The sequence below is a fragment of the Ursus americanus genome, chromosome 3 (genome assembly GCF_024610735.1).
Source record: "Ursus americanus isolate L20-20 chromosome 3, mUrsAme1.1.p, whole genome shotgun sequence".
NCBI lineage: Eukaryota > Metazoa > Chordata > Mammalia > Carnivora > Ursidae > Ursus > Ursus americanus.
The window spans coordinates 21,414,435-21,429,245 of record NC_142129.1 but is presented as its reverse complement, the minus strand read 5'-3'; the positions used below and the strand labels follow the sequence as shown (position 1 = coordinate 21,429,245).

Sequence of the window (14,811 nt, the reverse complement as noted above, 5' to 3'; positions counted from 1 at the left end):
ATTCCTGCTTTTAGGTATTTAGACTGATTTACGTTTTACATAATCTTGATGGCTCAATCAGGAAGTGAAAATTTTAAGTGCGTGTGTTACAGACGGGAGGAATCATGTGACCCACAGCAAAGAAAATTATGCAGCAGACTAGCACACTAAGAAAAATAAGCTTATAACAGGGTTTTAAAAATACTATCTTTAGGATTCATTGAGTCATGAATATATTATGGCCTTTGAGAAAAAATAACTTGTTGGGAAGCCTTGAAAACAAAGCCCTCAGGACATTAAAAAAAAAAAAAAAAACAACTGATGAGATCAAAGCAATTCACCGTAAGAAGTGAAAGTTTAATTAATAAAGGAACAGTTTCTGTGACGGTCACATTCATCCAAGGTTGATTTTAAAGGCTATTTTTCAATGTTATTTAAAGATCAGGCAATACATAATTGTCATCAAACAAAGTCAGTTGCAGCTACGTATAAATACTTATGCTTTATTTAACATATAGTGCTGCGTGTTCCTGGGGCACAGAGGAGAAAACTGTTTGGATTTATCAAGTTCCACCCAAGTTCTATAGATTTCAAGTGGTCACTGTATTTTATTACAGCAAATACACTCTCAAGAGGAAAATGTCAATGCACTGACATTTTCATCTGTGGATCTAAACTAGTAAAAGATCATCATTAAATAGTATCTGAATTATCCTTATGTGTTAAATAAATTATGCCACAGACATCAAACCATGTTCACTGGCTCTGGAAATCAAAAAGTGGGAGAGGAATGTTAAAACATTCATGACTATAATGGGTTGACTGATAGATGACTTACTATTATTATACAAAAACTACTTAAGACCTATTCTCTGTGCTACTTCTCTAAAACAGAGTATGTTAATGTAAAGATATTTGAAATTGGAGAGGCTTGGCCTGTGGTTGTCTGTTTCTCAATGCAATTTCTGTTACTGATAACGTTAACAAATAATTTATTAATACCAATAAACAACATGGTTGAGAGTAGGTATTTGGAGCTCCTAGACATTACTTGTATCACTTTAATGTTTCCCAATTTTTGAAATGCTTTTCACATTTCTATTTCAGCTTTTTAGAAAAATGTATACCACAGCTCTGGGGAAGTGGCAGGACAAGGTCTGAGCACTTCCTAGCTCAACTTTCTTTAATTCGTAAACATAAGAGATAGCTGGGCAAAACAAGTAATTATAAGGAAAAGCAGAAGTCTTTCAGAAGGGAAGCTTGATTAAGAACAGTTCGGAAAAGTAAGAAAGCAAGAAGCAAATTCTCCAAGGTAGAGTATTAAGCGACACGGGGATCACTTTACTGAACTTGCTATTACACTGGTTGACTGAATTAAGGAAAGATGAACTAGTTACCAACGGATTCGCAGCACAAACGAGCTCGGCCACTTGCCTAGACCATAACTCATTGAGAATAAACCTCAGGGAATATACATCTCAATTCCCCAATTCCCAATAAATCAGGAAATTAGGGAAATCAAGAGACTTTCTTATGTTGCATAGACTGGCCGCTGAAACTGGACCCAAGATTTCTGACCTCCCTAGGCTAGGGTTCTTTTTCACTATGTGCTGCCTTCCATCTGTAACCTGAGGTTCGAGTAAGTCTCCAATGAGCACAGCCCTGGTTGCTTATCTGAGTGGTGAAGAACTGAAGTAGGGTGAAGACTTAGAAGGGCTCACTCTGGACCACTTAGTTCCTAACTCACAGGCCCTCTGACCTTTGTTACTGCTGCTATCTCGGTCCTCCACCAGCCTGTGCTGAGCATCATTACTTCCTGAGCTAGAAGGAGACAGGGTACATTCTGGGCACAGGGGTGAAGCTCTGAGAGATGGTACCAGTCCCTCTTCCTGGCTCCTCCCTTCCACACGTATATCACAGCCTCCTTTTTTTTCCAGTGGGAAAATCGAGACACTAAAATAAGAAAAAGCACTTGTTTGGTTCACATCTCAGCTCCACTGGGATTTTAGACACACATGTGAATAAGAGAATATTCTAGAAAAACTAAAGTCAGCTCCTACTTTATAGCCTTCACCAAAATTAATTCTTTGAAGACTGAAGAGTTAAATGTAAACAGGGGTGTGGGGGGTGGGGAGAACACAGAAGGAAACATTTCTGAATTAGAGACAGGAAAGGAATTAATGAAAAAAGTAACAAAAGGCTACATAACGGGAATCCAGCTGACTACACTGTTCTGTACAATACATGTCCTGTACCTCCAAAAGCAGCTGCAGTGAAAGGTAAAGAAAAAATTAAATACTTGCAACAGAGTAGTAAACTCTGTATCATTTATCAATGTGTAAGGTAAAAGATATTAACAGACCAGGCACTCCAAAATATAAAAGGCCAATTAACATGAAAAAGTGTTGAATTTCACTAGCAAACATCAAGATTTTTTTTTCAGCCATCAAATTCACAAAGATGAACAACAAAAAGAGTAACCTGGTGGAGTGAGGTGAGGCCATCAGTCCAGGAAACCAGCAGTGTCTTTTTATAAGCCTTAAAACTGTTCTGACTCAGAACAGGTCTATAAATACCACCTCAAGAAACAATCACAGATATACAGAAAGATAACTGCACAAGGACATACTTACAATGCCCTAAAATTGCTATTAAATATCTAAAAGTGGAGGGGAGCATAAGACTAAGTAAATGAGAGCAAATTCATGTGTTTAATGGAGAATACTTCATAACAAGATATGATGTTAGGTGAAAATGCCAGATACAAAGGTGTGTATGAGTATCATATCAGTGCTGCTAAGGAGAAAGGAAAGGGGAGAGGGAGGGAGGCACAGAAAAATGGGGAGTACAAAAGCTGATCTCAAAAAGACAGTGGAAAAGAATAATTTAAAAAGCTGAAGAAGGGGCAGAGAATTTATATTTTTCATTACTTTATAATATTAAGATATTGAGATACTACATTTTCTAAAACAAACCTTGTTTTGGGGGCATCTGGGTGGCTCAGTCCATTGAGCATCTGCCTTCGGCTCAGGTCATGATCCCAGAGCCCTGGGATCGAACCCCCATGTCAGGCTCCCTGCTCAGAGGGGAGTCTGCTTCTCCCTCTTCCTCCATTGCTCCCCCCGCTTGTGCTCTCTCTTCCAAATAAATAAAATCTTAAGAAAAAAAAAGAAAAAGAAACCTTGTTTTTATAATTGGGAAAATGTTAAACTATTGAACACCTTATAAATATTTTTCAGCCATACAAAATAATTAAAATATTTGCAAAGACCTTTTTAACAAGGTAATGCTTTTACTTTATTTTTTAAAAAGATTTATTTATCTGAGAGTGAGAGAGTGCATGTGTGTGCACAAGAGGGGGGAGGGGCAAAGAGAGAGGGAAAGAGAATCTCAAGCAGACTCCATGCTGAACACAGAACCCAATGCAGGCCTGATCCAACGACTCCAAGATCATGACCTGAGCTAAAACCAAGAGTCGGGTGCTTAGCCGACTGAGACACCCAGGTGCCCTGAGAATGCTCATACTTTACTAGGTACAAAAAATAAATACAAAAAAAATAATGATCCTAAATATGCAAAAACGCGCAGTAAAAAGACAAGAAGAATGTGCAACAGGATGTTAAAAATAGTTGCCTTTCAGGAGTGCTGTGTGTGATATGGTTTCCACACCTTACAGCTTTCTTACCATTGTTATATATTGCTTTCACGACAATAAATATGTCATAATTATAGGACTGACAGATCAAGAAGACGCTACTATAAACAGTTAAATTTCAACATACGGAAGGTCTCCAGTCACCAAAATCTGTCCTAAGGGATTTTTATCCTTTTCAATTTAAGAACCAGGGGTACACCCTTTAGAAAACAGGCACTGGCAAGTGTGCAGGAGGTCGGAACAAATCCTACTTCTTAGTCGTCAAACAGTTTTCTCCACGTAACAGCTCTGTGAGGGTCATACTGAAGCATGAGGATCTCCACAGCAGGACACTATTAGGAAAATAGTGAAGAAGGTCAATGGGTGAGGGGTAGTAAGTGGCCAAAGGAGGAAGGCAGGAGTCCATGAAAACAACAGAAACATCAAGATGGAAGGTTCGAGAAATCATTAGATCCAAAATGATTCAAAGGGTCTTGAAGAGATACATGTGTATCTATGTTCACAACAGCATTATTTGCAACAGCCAAAAGCTGGAAGCAGCCCACGTGTCCACTATCGAATGAACAGATAAACACAATGTGGTCTGTGAACGCAAAGGAATATTACGGAGCCCTAAAAAGCAAGGCGAGTCTGACACATGCTACAGCAAGGCTGAACAGTGAGGCTATTATGCTAAGTGAAAAAAACCCGTCACAAAAGGGACAAATACTGTATGAATTCACTTACATGAGGTCCCTAGAGCAGTCAATCCATAGAGACAGAGGCGGGAAGAAGGGAAAGGAGGAGGTGCTGTTTAATGCAGATGGTGCTTCAGTCTTGCAAGATCAGAGGGCCCGGGAGATGGATGGTGGTGACAGCCACTCGACAACCCGAATAGACTCAATGCCACTGACCTGTACACTTCTAAATGGTGAAGCTGTAAATTTTATATTGTATTTTACAATTAATAATTATATATATACAAATATATATATACAAATACATATATATATACATACACACACACACACACACACACACACACAAACACTTGAAAGAAAGAAAGAAATCATTAGAATGAGAAGTCCTGAAAAAAGCTTCTGATTTGGCCATATAAACAGCACAGGTATCAAAGTAAGACAGACCTTATTTCTGATATTAGATTCTTTCAGCATAATTACAGAAGTCAGCTCAGCAACACAGAAGATCAAAACTGAAAATAAGAAGGGACATGATGTGTAACTTGAAGAGAACGTACCAGACCTCTCTGTGGTTTTTTGAGACCCTCTCATTATAGCCAGCTTGAAAAATTCCCCACAACTAGGAAAGAACCTGCAAGCCCAAGCAGCACGATGACGTCTTCTGCTCAGCTAACAGGAAAGAACACAGCTGTGAGGGTAACTCTGAGTATCCTAGAAATGTACTCTATCCTTGCTGCAAACTGCTGTCACAGAACTGAAGGATCTGGGGGTTGAACAAAGGCCCTCAGGTAAAGCTATTCCAGAGACACTGATACCCAGAGAGCTTGCCCAGGCTCACCTAGTAATGCCGAATTTAAACACATACCCCTGGAGCACAGTTACGGTTGGTTTGTTATGTCTTTGCTTTTTTTTTTTTTAAGATTTATTTCTTTATTTGAGGGAGCAAGAGCAGGGGGAGGGGCAGAGGGAGAGAGAGAATCCCAAGCAGACTCCATGCTGAGCGTGGAGCCCGATGCAGGGCTCCATCTCATGACCCTGAGATCGTGACCTGAGCTGAAACCAGTTGTCGGATACTTCACTGACTGCACCACCCAGGTGCCCCTGTTATGTCTTATTTTTTAAAGGGTGCCTTATTAAAGATAAGAAGATAAGCATAACTGGAATGCTCTTTCTGTAAGTCATTTTATTAAAACTGTTCAAAAAATATTTATTGACTACATGGTAGATACTGTATACGATTACGAGGCACTTGGCTGGGTGCTGGATGGTGAGCAGGATGGCCTCACCCTTCCTCATCAGACTAGCAGTTATGATTTAAGGGAGCCACAGGGCACTATTGGTACACACAGAAGGGGCTCTGGTCTGGTCTACAGGAATGGAAATCTGTAAGAAGTGACACTTTCAGTAACACAGGTTATTATATCATGGTAGCAAGTTTGATTGATTACTACTATGGGTCAGACAGTTTTCGGCACTTTCCACAAACAAATTAACTTTCACTACAGTCTTACAGAGCAGGATTTTAAAGATGAGAAAACCGAGGTTCGGAGCCATCACACAGCTCTCACATGGTTGGGTTGGATCCGATGGCACCCTTATTCAGAATCTGCTTTGAGGACAAGCTGAGATGAGACAGTGATGCAACTTAGGTCAGAACATTCCGCAAAGAGGGGAGCTGCTGAGTAAGAGAAGTAGGGCAAACAGAGCAGGAGAACCACAGCGGGGAGAGGCTGGAGCTGGGAAGCACGGCCAGGAAAGTGGGGGAAGGGAGTAGTAGGAAGCCCGCCATCAGGAACTCTGGAGGGCCGAGGGACTGACGTCCAGTGGGGGTTGTTAGGTTCTGCTGTGTGGAGTGGAACATACTTTCTTCTCCTGAACATACTCTTCTCTGCCTGAATTCCAGGGCTTTGATGACTTCTTTATGCATGCGGAGAGAATACAAACCCCACAGAAGTCCAGTCAATTTGGGGACAAGAGATTACAGAAATGGGTGAGTTCAGGTAGAGAAGGGACACGATGCAGACGTTTTTCAGAAGCATCACTCTGGATGCGGTCATGGAAGCGCAGGCAGGGAGAACGGAACCGGGGGAGACTAGCGACGGCAGGGAGAGGGGTGCTAAGGCAGGAGCTGTGGTAGAAAGTGATGAATGTCGGCAGGGACCCAGCGGAGACAAAGCAGATGGATTTGAGAACTTGACCAGATTTGGCTTCTTTGTGGATTTGTAAGGGGAGGAGCGAGAAGGGTAAGTCACAGGTTTCAAGCCTGGGTAACCTGGATCAGTTTGGAATCCGCTGGATATGAGGTGTTAGCAAAATGTCAATGTGGAGGGGCACCTGACTGGCTCAGTCAGTGAAGCGTCTGCCTCTGGTTCAGGTCATGATCCCAGGGTCCGGGGATCAAGCCCCACATGGGGCTCCCTGCTCCTCAGGGAGTCTGCTTCTACTTCTGCTGCCCCACCCCCGATCGTGCTGACTCTCTCAAATAAATAAATAAATTCTTTATTAAAAAAAGGTATCCACGTGGAAATGTCCAGTTGGCATCTGAATACAAAGCATGGAGATTGGAGGTGGAGAGGAAGAACTTGCAAACAGCAACGAGGAGAACAAGCCAAAGGGGCAGGCCAGGGCAGGGTGTGGGAGGCCAGAGGAGAGGACACCAAACGCTGTCACTGCTGTGAGATCATGCAGGGAAGCTAAGAATCCAGACATACCTGATCCATGTGGCAACAGCAGGATAGGAAGGCGACTACTGGCTTTGGCCAGAGAGTACCAGTTTGGTCACAGGTACAAAAGCCAGCCTGGAGTAGCCCAAGGAGGGGGCAGGAATGAGGAAGCGGAGGCAACAAATATGGGCAATTCTTCCAAGAAGTCTGGCTCTGGCAGGAGAAGTGAATGCAGAGGGAACCCAAAGGCAAGGCAACACTGAAGATCTGTGTGCGTGTGTCTGTGTCTATGTGTATGTCTGTGTGTCTGTGTGTGTGTTTAATTAGTAAGACAAGACATTAGGCTTAAATGCTCATCAGAAGTGAATGGCAGGTATCAAGTCGGAGAAAACGGCTCTGAGAAGGTGAGGGAGGCTAGGGCTGGGATCCAGAGCCATGGGCATGCGGAAGAAGGACTCCTCTTCCACTGCAACAGGAGGCAAGTGGAACAAGGCAGGCGCAGATGGGGTGTGTGGACGGGGCAAGAACCCGGGTGAGCTCTCCTCTGGCTTTTTTTTTCTCTGTGACATGGGAGGGGCTGCAGCTACAGAGGAAAGGAAGTGGGGTGAAGGAGTAAACAAGTAATGTGTGCAGGAGCTGCTGGGGGATGAGAGAGCGCTGGGATGGCAGGGAGGGAAAGTGACCTTGTAGAATGCGTTTGTCCCGTATGTCACATCAGGAGATGTGGCACCTGTGGCATTTGCCAAACAACACCAAGAACGTAAACAAAAGCTCGATGACTTTGAGCAGACTTCATGAGAAGTCTCATCTTCAATACTGTAAGATCCTTCAATACTGTAAGATCCGGTAAGTCAGCTGTAACGGTATCAATTTTCCTCAGGCCTTAACCACACAGGTACGACAAAGACAAATACTTCACATAGACTAAGACGGCCATCCCATGACAACGTGTGGAAAGCTCATATTTCATTCTATGGGCAAACCTGGTTTGTATGAGTAACCAAAACATCATTATTTCACCTGGAATTACATCATCAACAGTGCATTAGCAACCTTTGCATTTGGCCTGAGCTGGATTTTGCTTTTGGGTATGTGCACACAGGATTACAGTGAGGGTCAGACATTTCCCTCCTTCCAAAGTCCTGAGGGGAAGACGAGTGGGCAAAAAGGCCTGTCGCAGCCACTTCTCACAGACTCGGCTCTAGTTCCGGCTCTGGCCAGGAAATCGCTAGAGAAAGCAAAAACAGGGGCCAGGAGCTGAGCACAACTGTACAAGTCCAAACACAGGCTAGAGAAGGTCGTAGGTATTTCAAGTGAGTGGATTTTTTTTTACTTGGGTTAACTGAGCAAAGCAGGAAAGGAAGACATGGGCTTAAAAGAATATCTTTCCTTGTAAAATCTTTTTACAGAGACAAAAGTAATTCTAGTAATTAGCATGAAGTGCCTCTTGTATTTTCGGGCATATATCTCCCAAGGAGCTCAAAAGAAAATCCTTTAGTTCTATACCCTTTTGGGGGAGAACAGGAATTAAGAGTAAAATCTGATCAATTCAACCAACTGGGAAGTCTCCTGTGAAGGGTGAGGTACCTAAATCATAGGACAGTGTAATATACTTTTGCTTTCTGTTTTTTCTTTCTAAAAAAATTTCCTATTTGCATATGTTTTTATTATGAAAGTAATACAATGTTACCACTGGCCAAAAGCTACATAGTGCTCATATGACCCAGCATAGCTAAACCTTCAGACACTCCTACTGTCCGGGTTTTAGGGCAAAGCACAGAGGCATAAGTCCTTTGCCTGTCAGGGACCAGGAGAGCTAGTGTCCCCAACCCGACAGGCCAGCATCAGAGTCCTGTGCTCAACCACTGCACTACAGGGCCATACCATGAAAACATGAAGTTAAAATTCTAAAATTCAGGGTGCCAAAAAGAGATTATCACCACTTATTTTACCTTTTTAATAAAATAACTTTGGTATTCATCCTTTGGTTTTCAAAGTAAGGAATCTTTTAAAAGAAAATAGTTTTTTTTTACTATATTCAAGTAAAAATACTATGTAAAACTGTTTACCAAAACCATTCCAAGTAGAGATTCTACCCATAGGCAAGATTTGTTTCAAGTCAGCAAATCTATTTTTGCAAACAATGTGCACAAGTTATTAAAACAAGTTTTTCTTCACAAGCTTCTTTACATCATGAAAAATGTCCATCTTAAGAGTAGTATTTTTTAGGGGCACCTGGGTGGCTCAGTCAGTTAAGCATCTGCCTTCAGCTCACATCATGATTCCAGAGTCCTGGGATGGAGTCCCACATTGGATCACCTGCTCAGTGGGAAGTCTGCTTCTCCCTCTCCTTCTGCCCCTCCCCCTGCTCGTGCTCTCTCTCTCTAATAAAATAAAATATTTTTTTAAAAGAGTAATATCTTTTAGTCTGACCCACACTTAATTATAATGAGTTCCAAATCAGTCATGCTGAATCCATGCATATCCAGTTTTCAAATAAGAAAAATTACTGTTTAGTTCTCTTTGAAGTTGCCTGCAGGCTGAGGCCTGACCTCGCAGATTTGATAGCATTATTTCTTTGCAGATAAGAGATTTTATTTAATGTGGGAACACTGGAACTTCTGGAAGCTTCAGCTGGCTTAGTAAGCAAAAAATGGCCCCCATACAGCAACTGTCAGTGACTTTTGATGCAAAGGTTCCATTATATAGAAATCCAAGACTGCTAGCCACTTGAGGCTTATTAAAGTTGACCAACATGAACTCATTTCCTAGACTTAAGTGTGTACCACATGTAGTCTATACAAACACTCTTCAGTTTCCTCTGAAATAGACCAACACATATATAGGCAACTTATTTCAACAAAGGTGCCAAAATAATTCAATGAGGAAAGGAAAGTCTTTTCAACAAATCATACTGGAACAACTGGGGAAACGTGCAAAAAAAAAAAAGAACCTTCACCTCTACCTTACCCGATACACAAAAATTAATCTGTGATGGTTCACAGACCAAAGCACAAAAGTTTAAAATATAAGGTCTCTAAAAGAAAACACAGAAGGATACCTTCACAACCTTGGGAAGGCAGATTACTTAGAAGATAGTAAGTACTGATAATATAGGGGGAAACTTTGATTAATTGACTTCAGAATTTAAATCATCTGCTCGTAAGGGGCCCCTGGATAGCTCAGTCCGTTAAGCATCTGACTCTTGATTTTGGCTCAGGTCAGGATCTCAGGGTCCTGGGATCAAGCCCTGCATTGGGCTCCCCACTCAGCAGGGAGTCTGCTTCTCTCCCTCTCCCTCTGCCCCTCCCCCTGCTCTCTCTCTCTCTCTTAAATAGATCTTTAAAAAAAAAAAATCTTCTGCTCATCAAAAGACATTTTTAAGAAAATGAAAGGTAAACCACAGATTGGAAGAATATATTTGCATCACAATTTTCTGAGATATCTATAAAGATTTCCAGGTTTTATATGTATATAAAATCTCTTATCAATCAATAACAGTAAGACAAACAATGCAATATAAAAATGACCCCCTCAAAAATTAAAAATGGGTAGGGGGCCTGGGTGGCGCAGGCGTTAAGCGTCTGCCTTCGGCTCAGGGCGTGATCCTGGTGCTCAGGGATCGAGCCCCACATCAGGCTCCTCCGCTAGGAGCCTGCTTCTTCCTCTCCCACTCCCCCTGCTTGTGTTCCCTCTCTCGTTGGCGGTCTCTGTCAAATAAATAAATAAAATCTTTAAAAAAAATTAAAAATGGGTAAAACATGAAAGAGATACTCCAAAAAAGAAGATCTACAAATGTCCAATAAGAACATGTTAGTCATCAAGGAAATACAAATAAAAATCACAAGGGGAAACCACTTCATATCCAGAAGAAAGGCTAAAATCAGAAAAACCAACAACAGACAAATGCTGAGAAGGAACTGGAGCACCTGGAATGCTCATCCACTGCTGGCTGGGGCATAAAATGGTACAATTACTTTGGAAAACTGCTTGGAAGTTTCTCATGAAGATAAACATACACGTCTGGTATGGCTCAGCAATTAAGCCTAAATCTCAAATGGGATGTGAGTGAGAGAGGACGTGCTCACAGCAGCTTAAGACCCATAACAGCTAAAAAGATGAAGGCAACCCCAATGCCTGTCAAGAGGAAAATGGAGTGACAAATTGGGTCCATTCATGTAACAGAATGCCACCCAGCAGTAAAGGAAGAATGAACACCTGATACACAACACAGAACTGGGGTGAGAGGCCAGACTTGAAAGAGTACATGCTCTATGATCCTATCTATATGATGGTCAAGAACAGGAAAGAAGAATTCTATCGTGATAGAAATCAGAAAGCATTTGCCACCAGTGGGGATGGTGAGAGCCTGGATGGCGGGCACAAGAGAACCTGGAGGGTAGAAATGTTCGTTAACTGTGGTTTGGTTACGTGAATGTATTTGACATCGGTGTGTTCCACCACGTGTAAATTTTACATCTATAAACAAGGAGGGCCAGGGGCGCCTGTGTGGCGCAGTCAGTTAAGCATCCAACTGTTGACTTCAGCTCAGGTCATGATCTTGGGGTCGTGAGACTGAGCACTGGGTTGGGCTCCACACTCAATGTGGAGCCTGCTTAAGATTCTCTCTCTCCCCCTCTCCCTTTGCCCCTACCACCACCACCCCTCAAAAAAAGTGGGGGGAGGGCAGACAGGGCTCCCTAAATGTCTTCTTACCCCAAGTTCTCCTGAAGAATATGATTTGATTTGGACCCCTTGGCCCCACCAAAGGGAAATTGTATCTGAACTACTTTCAGTGATAGACAACCAATTTGACAACTATCATGGCTGTCTCTTTTCTTCGGGACCACCTATACTGTCTCCAAAGGAGGAGGAGGAGCTTGCTGGGCTTCCCCTCATCCAATGGAAATAGTCAATCAATATTCCAGGTTCCAGAACCAGTGTAAGAGCGTTCTAAAAGCTCACAGAATGTTCTTTTTAGGCTCGTCATTTTTCAGTATACAACTGATAACCTGTATTCAAACACATTCCTCACCTCCAGCAGGTTATGGGGGGGTAGATGGAAGAAAGTAAATTTGGGAAGAAAGGTACCTACAACAGGCTGATGATACTTTTTCTAGCCAATGCCAGAAATACAATAAAATTATAAGCATGTCCATATCTGCTTCCAGGGGCATGGCCTCGGAGGGCCTGCTCTCGGATCCAGAGCTGTCCAAAAGGCTCTAAGCTGGCAAACAACTTAAAGGAAACAGAAGTCAGACACCAGAGGACCTTTACAATCTTCAGTTGCCTCTATGCCACTACACTAAGAATAACTAATATCCAACTGTACTGTACTACTTTGCAAACCCTAGAGATAGATTTGGGGCTCTTGGTACTACATCAGAGATCAGACAGGCCTGACAATTCTGCTTTAGGCTCAGTTATGCTGGGGTCCCTAACTATGGAGGACCTCTGGGGAAGATCTCTAGGGGTTTTTCACAAGAAAATGGCTATTTTTTTCCAAGTAAAATGAAGGAATGATAAGACTGGAAACATCAATTCAGAGTTTCTTCTAAGACACAAATGAATATCACTTGTGTCAGGGAAGTTAGAGGACTAATTAGCTAACATCTCATTTTTCCCATCTGCATCTACTATGCATTTTCAGGAACTACACAACAAATACAAGAAAGAAATGATCAATAATAATCTGGAATTTTTTTCACAAAGGAAATGAGAAGGAAGACTATGAGATGCTTCTTACAAGAAAGGGGAGAAGTACTGTGAGGGTCTATCCCCTAAGGAATGTAAGTTCTAGAAATGAAGGAATGGAAGATTCTCTCCGGAACTCCCATGCCAAAGGGCAGAGAAGAAATTTAAAAGTAAGCATACCCACATTTATACTTGTCTTAAGATCAGCAACAACCAACACTACTTGCATAGATTTTTTTTTTAATGACGAAGTTGGATGTTTTACAAGATGCATCTTTTCTTCTAGCAACAAAGCTAGAAGAGTCTGAGAGGGCTCCGTGATGAATGGTGATTGCCTCCATGGCGGGAAAGCCTTATCTGTATAACATCAGCGCACTGCTCCTTCCCGGCCAAGTTATTCCGAGGATTACCCCAATACCCACTGCAGTTCTTGTGCCCCCATCGTATCTCTTCCTGAGCTGATTTAATTCTTCAGATACACTTCTGACAAATCAGCGAGTGCAAGAACTTCCCATTTATTAGGGACTGAATGTTTGTGTCTGCCCCCAAATCTGTAAATTGAAATACTCATCTAATGGTATTAGGAGGTGGGGCCTCTGGGAAGTGATTAGGCCATGAGGGTGGAGCCCTGAGGAACAGGCTGCGTGTGCTTTTGAAGGAGACTCCAGAGCTCCCTCATCCCTTCCACCACGTGAGGACACAGCAAGAAGACAACTCTCTAGGACCAGCCTCCAGAGCTGTAAGGAGGAATAAATTTCTGTTGTCTGTAAGCCACCCAGTCTGTGGTACTTTGTTACCAGAACCTAGACTGACTAAGACCACCTGTGGTGGTCAGGGCACATGGAAGACCCTACTGCAGTTATTTTAAAAAAAAAAAAAAAAAGGATATACACCCGCAACAATAAAAACACTATCAGGGGCCTGAGAGATCTCAACCAATGTCTGGAAGCCAGAAGTACCGACTGGTAAAGCTGAAGAGAGGCAGCTTACAGCCCCAGAAGTCCTCTGACAGGATTGCTGTTGAGGAGGGGGACCACTGACTTCCCCAGTGAAACCCCAAAGAGGCTCTAGTCTCAGAAAAATAAAGTACAGTGTGGGACAGAAATGACGAGAATGGCAGAAAGGAAAAGATTAACTGTAAGTCCAGTATCAACAATCATTCCTTCCATGCATTACCCCCTGTCTTTACCGGGAACAACAAAACTGATAGGCCCCCAGGCAAAAACTAAAAATTAAAAATTAATTCTCTAAAGAAACTAAATTAAAATGCCTGGTGAGGACCAAACAGTTAGTGTGGTTCTGAGAACCCCAAAGGCAAGCCCTCTGCACCTGGACACTTGGTGGCTCCCCAGCACAAGGGCGGGCTTGGGGCCACCAGTGGGGAGGCTGCCTGTGGCAAGGTGCACCCACATGCACAGAGCCCGGTGAGCCTCATGTCACCTCAGCTTTACACGAATGAAGAGGCAGGGACTGAAATACATCTAAAGAGAGCCTGCAATGTGGAAGGAGAAAACTAAGATAAACAACAGAAGGACCCTGGAAGAAACAGAAAATTCAAGGGAGCGAAGAGACTTTAGAAGGAACTCAAAAAACAACTTTTATTAGTGTCCCTAGAAATATTTAAGAAGTAATAATTACATCCATAGAACAAGAAAAACAACACAACAAAATACCACAAGAAATAACAATCCGAGAAAAAAAATCTACCAAATTAAAATTGTGGCCCCACAAAGTCTGAGCGAACGCTGGGGGCATGAGCTTAGGTACCATAACCTCACAGCTGTGGTTCCAATGATTTAATTCTACCACGCAGACAGCACCTTACCGAAGATGTGCTGTAATCACAGCACAGTCAGAAGTTAACACTGCAGACGCGGAACATGTCCATGGTAAGGAGACAAGGTTATGGAGACCCACTGTTGAAGAAAACCTGAGTCTGTTTTTAACACCTCTGCTAGCCTGCAGGATGACCTATGCGCTTCTCTCAATACCTGTCTGTCCTTTCCTACAGAAAGAGGGAAACCGAAGGTCGTGTTTTTACAGTGACATAATGGAGACTCCTGGATAGTATTACTACGGAAGAACTAGCTTCTTGTGAAGACTTCAAGATACTAAAACATATTATTGGTGTGCCTGTGCT

At 42.5% G+C, this 14,811-nt stretch overlaps 1 long non-coding RNA gene across 23 annotated transcripts in view; it reads right to left on the bottom strand.

Annotated features, from left to right (window-relative positions):
• Positions 1-14,811, bottom strand: part of LOC123788947 (uncharacterized) — a 208,557-nt gene that overhangs the window by 63,617 nt on the left and 130,129 nt on the right. The window contains exon 10 of one of the 23 annotated variants that reach the window (XR_015723845.1): positions 4,361-4,550. The exons of 21 other annotated variants lie outside the window; for them this stretch is intronic. This is a non-coding gene — a long non-coding RNA (uncharacterized LOC123788947). Of the gene's footprint in view, positions 1-2,954; positions 3,135-4,360; positions 4,551-14,811 lie in introns of all 23 variants that reach the window. One more of the 23 variants, XR_015723844.1, reaches the window with a different exon arrangement.